General features: G+C 42.8%; 1 pseudogene; it reads right to left on the bottom strand.

Moving 5' to 3' along the window:
- Window positions 1–608: 608 nt before the first annotated feature.
- On the bottom strand, window positions 609–2346 carry LOC118632101 (annotated as a pseudogene).
- Between the last annotated feature and the right edge of the window lie 8452 nt (window positions 2347–10798).

Genomic DNA, 10798 nt, shown 5'->3' with positions numbered 1-10798 from the left:
CTTGACATTGCTTTGTCATGATTTGCTTAAGGGTCTATCATGCATTCTGATTTACCTGAGCTCTGGGGCCTGTAGGCCATGTGCAAATTCCATTTGACACCTAGAGTTTTAGCTACCTGCTGTACTATTTCTGCTATGAAGGCTGGGCCATTGTCTGATCCTATAGTCAATGGCATTCCATATCTCGGGATGTTGTCTCTCAGTAGAGCTTTGGTTACTTCTCTTTCCTTTTCAGTACATGTGGGGTAAGCATCAGCCCAGCTTGAGAAAGCACAGATGAAAACCAGAAAATAATTTATTTCCTCTACTGGGTCCTATTATTGAGAAGTCTACCTCTAGATCTTCAAAGGGTGCTTGGCTGCAGGGCTGGATCCCAGCGGACTTGATGGGGTCTTGTCTGGTGTTGTTTTAAGCACAGAGGAGACAGCATTGGGAGACCAAGGCACAGAAGGATGGAAGTCCAGCAATTGGGTAATACCGGCTTATTAAGGCTTCTAGGGCAATTTTTCCCAGAAGGGTGAGTTCGTGTTGTTGGAGGACTAACTGGTGGGCTAATTGTTCTGGTACAAAGATTCTGTGGTCTGGGAGTATCCACCATCCTTCCTTTGTTATATTTTCTCCCTCCTGTTGTGCTCATTCTTCTTCCTGGGATGTGTGCAGTCCCAGAAGGTAAACTGGACACCACCACCACAACTCCGAGAGCAGTTGGGATCCCCAAGGACCCCAGCCACCAGCCTGTGGGAGCTTAAAGTCTTGGAGCTGGTCCACATGGAGGCAGTGGCCACCCATGCAGGCCTGTGAGGGCTCACATAGGGTACCATCGGCTCATGGTGAATGCTTGGTCTGGCACATGGCATGACCATTGAGACGTCCAGAGCACCAGAGGGCAGCACAGGGTGGCAGCAGCTGCACACAGTTGTGTGAGTCGGGCCCAAAGGTCAGCTGGCACTGGTGGGTTGCATCATAGTCTTTGCCAGGGAAAGTCACAGGCAGGTGCAGGGGCCTCTGGCTTGTACCAGGGCTCTTCGGGATCCACATGAGTCATTAAAGGAGTCATAACATGACAAGAGGGGCTCCCAGGCCCATTTACATAGGCTTTGAGTTGTCATGGAGCATGTTAAAGATGTGACCCAGTTCATGAGCAGCAGGCAAGGCCAATTGGAGCCTGCCTGCCTACACGATAGCACAGCTCTGAGCCAGGTCACACACAGTGCCCACATCAGACAGGCCCAGGGTGTCACAGGTGGAGACCCCACACAGGTTCTGATGAGTAAACAGCAAAGTGATATGAGTCCGAGTCCTCAGGGGTGTTGAGTCCTCAGTGCCAGGCACAGAAGCTGTGCAGGGTCTGGGCAGCACTGGGTCCCACCTGGGGCCCTTCCTCCTGGCCCTAGAACCACTAGCTGAGTCACCACCAGACTGACAGGGTTGTGGATGCTCAGATGCTTGAAGGCCTTGGCTGAGGCTGCCACCACTGTGAGCAGGTAGTGCTTCAGCCCTGTGTTGTGAAATGCTGCCATCTTGTAGTCTGCCACCACCAGGGTCTCCACAAATCTACTCAGGGAAACAAAGCACTTGGCTCTTCGGGGGCTGGGCCTGGGGTTCTCAGGGGGAGTCTTGATGTTGCACATGGGTCCTGGCTGCTGGTGGGACTTTTTCAGTGTAGAATGTGAGCCCCAGGCCCCCCTGCAGTGTTAGCCTCCAGGGGCTGAATGTGGAGTTCAGTCCCCTGATACTGCAGCACCCTTAACAGGGCTCCCTCATCCCAGTGCAGAGACGCTATTGACTTTGGATCTCCATTGTTGGTACCAGTGAGGTAGGTGCTCTGCTCCACCTCACCCAGCAGCTCAGACACCTGGCCCAGTTACTGCACTCTCAGCCTCTCAGCCCCTCAGCCTGCATGCCCGGGTCTTGCTCCATCACTAACAGCAGTGGCTCCCCAAAGGCGGGCAAATGGTACCACAGCCTGGCAGGGATGCCCAAACCAGGCAGGATGCTGCCATTGAGTTTCTCAGGAAACACAATCTTCTCCTCCCAGGGGAGGAGGCTGGCCAGCAGGGCTGAGTGCAGGAGAGAGGCCAGTAGATGCAAGAGCAGCCACACTATCCCAGAAAAGGTCACAGTGTGGAGCTGCTGAATGGGGTTGGGCTCCCCACAGCCAGCTGCCTGTCCAGCCCCTCCTGGGAAGCTCGTAGGAACTGAGGCCATCTGGGCAGTGCGTTCTTCACACCCTGGCTTTGTGGAAAGCTCTTCTCTGCAGCCTGGGGCTTGGTCTAATGCCAGGGTCAGAGGCAGAGTTTCAGAGGGGCTGGGGACCTTCAGATGAGATGGACAAAACTTGCCCATTGGCTTCAGAGAGGTGCCTAGTGGCCCCACTTCTGCACACCCTCCTCTCCTGCATCATTGTGTCTGCAGGTGTCCCTGAGGGTTCCTACTCAGGTGAGGCCTCTTACGTCCAGGCTTCTATGTCTAGATGTACAGCTGGTGCCTGGGTCTGGAGCTACTTTCTGGCTTCTGTGAAAATCCATTACAGTTGACCCAAGTGGGGTGATGAGTCTGGAAGGGTCCCATCAAGGCCCATTCTGTCTGAACCCCTTGTCTCCTGCAGTTGTAATTGCATTGCCACTGAGGGTTTTAGTCCCTGGGTTGCTGACCTGAGATATCTTCCCACTGGCTCTTGTGACCTTGGCTCCAGTGACACTGGCTCTGGTGGTGCATTGGCCGGTTGTGGGGGTGAGATGGGTGAAGATGGACTGTCAGGCAGGTGAGGATCCCCATCTTTAGGTAGCAGGGATATGGTGGTGACAGTGGAGGCACCTCTTCTGAATCCCCTTGTAATATAGGCGGCCACTTAATTCACCATAAAGTCTTCCTTTCACTTTAAGCTGTGAGGACCTTACACTGTTCTTAACTAGTAATAGGCCTGATTTGCCTATTTCCAACACAGGTCTACAAAGGGCCAAATTGGTCCAGATAGCTGGAGTCTCCAGTGACTACCCCATCATGGCCTGGACTATGGGGACATCAAGTGTGCCTACAGAAGGCCATCCCACACACACCAAAGGTTGGCCATTCTAATTCACAGAGGGTACACAATTTTTCAGAGGTCAGTTTGATCCCATGATATCCTGATAACCACTTTATAAAATTATACATTCCAGAACAGTGGGTTTAGAGGAACTTCTCCCCCTAATGTATCTAAGATGGTTAAGCAAACCTCCCAGTGGACAATGTCAAGAGACAAACAGGAAGAAATTCTCATTTCATCTGCCTAACCACTCCTCTCATGGGGACTTAGATGCCTCTTGGCATTGGCAGGTCAGTATAAGCCCCTGACTCGGATTGGGTTCACTGTGGAGACAAATGTCCCCAAAAACCTGATACTGCCCTTAGCTATATGACACGCAGATTGGGACTCACACAGGCTCCATAAGAGGTGTTGTGGAGTACAGTCACTCACATACATAATCACACAGAATTTAAACTTTCCATCCAGGAATTCCTTATCCTGTGTAGCATTATGCTACCTGGGAGGAGATTAGGCTCCCCTTCAGCCTTAGAGGTGGACCTGAATTCAGTCCTGGGTCCTGGGGATACTTACCAATCCAATGTCCTGGCAGGCTCTTCTATTCTCCCTAGAGTCAGTTTGAGCTCAGCAGTGGCCAACTACAGTAGGGTCCAGCAAGGATCAGGATCCAGTGAAATCACCAGTGGCATGCCTTCCTTTCTGTTGCAGAGGCCCAAAGTTAGTGGCTCCCTCCTCAGCTTCTGACAATGGTGGCTCAAGAAGCCAGTGTGGCTGTTGCCTACCCAGCCAATGCACCAAACTGTTGTAGCAGAAATTTGGTCAGCAGAAAGAGACAGACTGCCCACACTCAGAAGATTAGAAAAGGATTGTTTAATGTGCACTGGTGCTGGCTCAGTAGAGTCAGCTCCAAAAACTGAGCCCCTAAGTCTGGTTTCCAGCCACCTTTTATACATAAGCCTTTGGGTATTTGGGGGCTTTCTGGTTCCACTGTATTTTAGGCAGTTGCTGGATGTAAAGGAATTACAAAAGCTGTGAGCGGGGTCTCTTCACTGCCTAAGGAGATTGCCTGCACCTGGATTGCCTTTTCAACATAACTCTCAAGACTTTTTCAGTCCGGCAAATATGGCTCAGTGGTTGAGTGTCGACCCATGCACCAAGAGGTTGCTGGTTCAATTCCCAATCAGGGCACAAGCCCAGGCTGTGGGCCTGATCCCCTGTGAGGGGCATGCAGGAAGCAGCCAATCGATCTTTTCTCTCATCAGTGTTTCTATTTCTCTTTCCCTCTCATTTCTTCTCTCTGTAAAATCAACAGAGAGAAATTTTCTTTAAAAAAAATGAGACATCTCTATACCTTGGCATAATTAGTTGTCTATGGAAAATAGTTGGAAACCAGTTTTTTCTAAAACATACATTTTTAATTTTAATATTTTAACATATTGTTCTACATAAATTTTGAAGACTAAAAATCTTACATACATATTTATATATGTATATATATGTATGTGTGTATATATAAATACACAAACATATATAATATTATCTATACATAGTATATACACCTTTTTTTCTGTGTCCAAACTTTCTCCATTTAAAAGTGGCATTGTTGGAACTTCTGGTAGGAACATAGCTAGGTGAGTCAGCATTTCTCATTCTCGGCCTAGAAATCATCCTGATGATATAAAAACATCCAAATTTGAAGAGAATTTTTGCAAAAATTAATTTGTGCCAAACAGAGAATACTCTTAGAAGCAAGAGCTCAACACACCAAGATAAATGTTTCCAAAAATGGCAATTTGAAGCTTCTTTTATGCGTTTGGAATTGAGGAGGGAATGTAAGGAAGATGACATGAAGGTGGAAGGGAGAAAGCATGGTGGGGATCAGATTACAGGGTAGTTAACAAGAGCAACACGCTCTCTTGAGGGTGCTCATCTTTTACAAGGAGAGGTCTGAGAAGAGGCATTTCAAAGGTGTGCTACCTTAAATGCACAGAAACAGTGAACAGGGCTTGCTTAATGAAAAGATAAGACTTTTGCTAAAGAAGATATAGGCCTGGGGCATGACTATCTACTATGACCTGCACAGTTAGGAACTTACATTCAGATCATCCTGTTATTGTCCTTAGAACCCCTTTTTCATCCACATTACAAAAGCAAAAATATAAACTGAAAATAATTTTTTGTGATACTCAGAAGCCAAATCCACAGATTTTCAAAACCACATAGGGCCTGCCAAGAGTGACTAGACTGGAAGGGTCTTCTGGGGAATGGGGAATAAGTAAGGACAAGAACTAGTGATTATTAGAGGATCAAAGTGGAGGCAGATCTAAGCACCAGCACTTATGTATAATGCAGTGGTGGGATGCAAGGGCATTTCTTTTGGGCAATATTGGTACAAGGTCTGTGGTAATCCAATTGGTGTCCGAATCCTCATGTGTCTAATTTGATTGAAAGAAGCAGAGAAGGAAGAGGAAAAAGAGTTCTTGGTGCTTAGGTATGAACATCAGATCTTCTAGATGATTTCTTTGGCCATAATATTTCCCTCCCCTCAACCAATATAAATGGCAAGTCCAGGAAATTCAAGTCCTTTCACGATCTGTGATAAAATAGGAATTGGCACAGCATCAATACAAACAATATATTTAAAAAATGAGGAATTTTTTAAAAATGTTAATAACAGTAGACTTTTAATTAGAAAAGTGTGTCATAGAGAAGATATAATTCTAAACAAATAATATTACCAAGAATATACAAAAATTTTGTTACATAATTGCCTTTAAGAATAAAAGTTGAGAAAGCAAAATCTGAGGGAAGAGATGGTGGGAGAACTAAAGAGGTAACATGGACTGGCATAACTTAGACGGTAGAAGAAATAAAACCATCCCAGAAATGGGGATGGGTGGGAGGGGAATCACAAGACGTTCAAGAGAAAATACACACTGTGGAAAATATATTATAAAACATATGAGATAGAAATAAAAAAATGCCCTGGCTGGTTTGGCTCAGCGGTTAGGCCTGAGGTCCCAAGAGACCCAGGTTCAGTTCCTATTCAGGGCGTGTACCTTGGTTGCAGATTGTCCCTGGCCCTGGTTGATCGTGTAAGTGGCAGCCACTCTCTGTGTCCCTTTCACATTGATGTTTCTCTCTCTCTCTCTGTTCCTCTCTCTCCCTCCCACTCTACCTGAACAAAAAATGGAAAAGTTTCCTTGGGTGATGATAAAAATAAAGTAAATTAATAAAAAATATGCAAAATTATATTAAAATACATGCAAAAATATGAAAAAAATGTTAGAAAGTATGAGGAAGCTAATGATGAAGAGGAAAGATATGAGAAAACCAGCACACAGGGAAACTTCTTTCCTAAGAAGAAAAATCAAAATAATAGAAGAGAACTAATATTTAAAGATATATAGGTGGTCATCAATGCATCCTTTGGATTCATTTATGACCAGAAAGAGAATGCGTGGATGAAAAGGGGCCACGTGCTAACCTGACAAGCTCAGAGAAGGCCTGCATGGTGATCTTGCAAACTCAGACCTAAAATAATTACAAAGAATGGCCCAAAATGAAAAATTTTTAACTAAGAGCAGTTTATGTCAGGTAGTCATGCCTTAGGCCAGTTTCTTCCTTGACAAAGGTCAATTTTCATCTTAACCGAGCCTATTGTCTTTTTACATCTATGATAGCATACCTTTGGGATGTGGGGGTAACTTCCCTTTTTCCAGACCCCTCAGGGCACAACCAATATACCAGGACAGAAAATACAAATCTCCTCATTGTTATTATTGTCATGTTAATTGTTGACTGTTAGCTATCCTGGACGCACCTATGTAAAAGAAGCAAGTGCCTATCATTTTATTTTTTATCCAATCCCAGAGGTCCACCCCATTTTGCTTTCTCCTAATCTATCACCAATGGATTTCATATATTCCTCTTGTCTCCTCTTTTAATTGTAATATATAAAATAAGGTGCAAAATTGCCATTCTCTGGAGCATTATCTCAGTCCTTTGAGGTTTTGCTTCCTAGCAATTGTCCACAACAACAACAACAAAAAGGCTTAGATCTATGGACTTCAAGAGCTCACCATCAGGGCTAGGCAAACTAATTCAAAACAATTTATTCTTTTTTTTAATTCTCACCCGAGGAGATATATATATATATATATATATATATATATATATATATATATATATTTATCTTTAGATAAAGTGGATCAGAGGGTGGGGAGAAGGAGAGAGAGAGAAAAACAGATGTGAGAGAGACACATCAACTGGTTGCCTTCCACATGACCCTGACCAGGGCTGGGAAAACAATTTATTCTTGACATATCTTAAAAAATATACAGACCTTAAGAAATAAAGAAATAGTAATTTGGGAAGCTAGGAAAAAAGACTATGCAGAACTTAAAGTTTTCAGGTTTTGTTTTGTTTTTTAATTAATAAATGCTAAGAGATAGTTGTGGTATATCTTCAAGACCCTTATGAAAATAAAGTTGACCCTAATATTTTTAGATAGCCAGACTATTCTGAATATAAAGGTTAAACACTTATTTGAACATACAAGTGAGAAGGCAAGCTGGATACAAACAATCCCTTTATCTCTCGCAAAGACCATGGCCCCTGGCCCTTGTGAGAAGGCAAGCCAGGTGCAGCCCCTTAAGCAATGAAGTAACCCCACCCTTGGTTTTTGTAATTCCTATACATCCTCCAACCACCTAAACTACAGTGGAACTAGAAGGCCCCCAAATATCCAGAGGCTTATCATGTATAAAAGTGGCTGGAACCCAGGCTTGGGGCTCAGACTTTGTAGGTGACTCCGTTGGGACAGCACCAGTGCACATTAAACAGTTCTTTTCTTATCCTTTGAGTGCGTGTAGTCTGTCTCTTCCCACCACAACACAAGAACTTGGAAAGTATCGTTATTCTGAGCCCAACTTAAAGCTACTACTAGACCAGTGATTTTCAACTATTGTGCTGCAAGAATTTTTAAATCATGCAGTACCTGACTATATAGTCAAGGGCACTGACATCTTTTCCCTTACATTATCAAATAAAAAATGACCACAGCCAACACAACAATAGTCATCCAGTGTGAATAAATCAAACGCAGACTTATTTATTAAATTAAATTTATTGGGGTGACATAGGATAACAAGGTCATATAGGTTTCAACTATACATTTCTATGATACATGGTCTGTATATTGCATTGTGTGCCCACTCCCCAAAGTCAAGTTTTCTTCCATCACCATTTATTTGGTGGTCTTTACCTTTTATTACCCTTCCCACCCCTTTCCCTCTGATAACCACCATACTTTTGTCTGTGACTTTGAGTTTCAGTTTTACATCCAACATATGAGTAAAATTATATGGTTCTTAGAAGTTTTTTCTGACTGCCTTATTTTGCTTAGTTTAATAGTCTTAAGGTCCATCCATGTTGTCACAAATGGCAGTATTTCATGTTCTCTTATTGGTGAGTAGAATTCCATAGTATACTTTATTCTACGTATTCTGAGTCTACTTTATTCATTCCTCTATTGAAGGACACTTTGGTTGTTTCTATGTCATGGCTACTGTGAACAAAGTTGCAATAAAGACAAGGGTGCATAAATTTTTGCAATGAAATGTTTTCAAGTTTTCTGTGCAGACTTTTTTTTTTTGTCAGATTGGAAAAAATTATATTTTTCTGATCTGCCACAGAATTTTTTTCTTTATTACTTTTAGAGAGAGAGAGAGGGAGAGAGAGAGAAAAATATGGATGAGAGAGAACATCAGTTGGCCACCTCCTGCATGCTTCCCACTAGGGATTAGGCCCATAACATGGGCATGTGCCCTGCTCACAACCTTCTGGCACATAGGTTGGCACTCAAAATACTGAGCCACACCGACCAGGTGGTCTGCCACAGAATTTTAGTAATTAGTTCATGTGTGCCATGAGATGAAAAGGGTTGAAAATTGCTGTACTAGACCGTAAAATTAAGCTAACAAAGAAGAACTTGAGAAAAATATAGCAAAAAGACTAGCAGTGACACTTGGTTAATTGTACTAATGGGATAACTCTACAACTAGCAAAAGCACTGTAATCTAATAGACATCATGCACAGATGTGACTTTTCAGTACTTTGTCATGAGTGTCATAGGTGTTCTAATTTAAAATTAAAGCATGGTGATTTTATTCTTATTTTATAATTCATATTACAGCCATGCTGTTGAAATTTAACTGATGATTTTTAAAATATTGAAATCTGTTGATAAAAGTAGTTAATTTAGAAGACAAAATAGTAATGTATTTAGTGTTTTGAACAAATGGTTTAGATGAAATATTAATGTCTCTAGTCAATTTTAGATAAAATTTATGAAACATTCAGACTGATAAATGTGATGAAATGTGTAGCTTTGAAAGCCTTGGAAGCAACTTCTTTATGACCTAAATCAATATTCTATTTTTACTGAATCCTCAATAAAAGTAATTTATCAAGGCCAAGAAACAGAAGACAAAAACTAAAACTCACTTGCTTTTGTCTTAATGTTACAGAGACAGAAAGAAGGGATTTTTTTCCTCCCTAGCTAAGAATACTCCCAAAGAACAATGCTTTTAAAATATTTATTTATGCTTTTATACTACCCTGCCCACCAAAGAAAATTGTCAGATTTTAGAAAGAAAAGATAAATGCAGTTTGTAGCATTTTCTGATGAGGTAAACTTGCTGAGTCCTGGGAGAACAGATAGAAATGGAGTTGCATGTGTAAGGTGTAAGAGCCTTGGGAGAGAATAGAGATCTGGAGGAGGAGCAAATTTTCCTTGTTGCCATATGAATATTTACCAGAGGAACAAATATATACATTCTACTTTTTTACTATTGTATGATAGGGTTTGCAGCTATTTCTAGTTACTCTATGCTCCTTGGCATCTATACAATAACATTTCAGCAAGTAAATCAGAAAATAGCCATTGTTTAGGGAAGGGAATTAACAGTTGCAAATATATAGATTGTAATTTTCAAAAATCAGTCCCTAAGACAACTCACAAAGGAAAAAAAATCTGAGGCATGAGGAAGTGGCCAATTGCTGTTCTCTCTCATCCATGTTTCTCTCTCTCTCTTTCTCCCTTTCTCTCTCTCTAAAATCAATAAAGAAAAAATATTAAACCAGCCAGTGTGGCTCAGTGGTCAAGCATTGACCAATGCACCAAGAGGTTTCTTGTTCAAACCATGGTCAGGCACAAGCTAAAGTTGTGGGTCATATTTCCTGTGGGGGATGTGTAGGAGGTGGCTGATTGATGTTCTCTCTCATCAATGTTTCCATTTCTTTCTCCCTTTCCCTTCCTCTCTCTCTAAAATTAATAGAAAGAGATGATGGCAGTGAGCAGAACCAGAGCGAGGGTGAGTGTGTCAGAGTGTGAGTAAGAGTAAGTGTGAGTGGACATGAGTGTGGATGAGCAACCTCAAGTATTGCAAAAATGCAAGGCAGAAGATTTCTTTCTGTGGAGTGGGAGCAGCCAGCTACCACATTAATCTGTTCATCAGGGCACTTTTACCTACATGGTCTGGAGACCCTGGTATCTAGGAAGATCCTTAGTCTTTTCTGGGAGGAGGCAACCAGTGCATCTTGCACCATTGAACCAGTGGACCCTACTGTGTCAACACAGACCAGTGCAGAGTAGCTGTGCTGTCAAGGTGCCTACTACGGCAGCCATGCGAGCAGACATGCATTTCCAGGCAGCAACAGCACAGTTGGGTAGCTGAGACCCATCCACAACAGCATCAGCAGAGGAT

Source organism: Molossus molossus, unplaced genomic scaffold, assembly GCF_014108415.1.
Source record: "Molossus molossus isolate mMolMol1 unplaced genomic scaffold, mMolMol1.p scaffold_m16_p_17, whole genome shotgun sequence".
NCBI classification, from domain to species: Eukaryota; Metazoa; Chordata; class Mammalia; order Chiroptera; family Molossidae; genus Molossus; species Molossus molossus.
The sequence above is the reverse complement of the archived record's forward strand: the minus strand, read 5'-3'. Positions and strand labels throughout refer to the sequence as shown.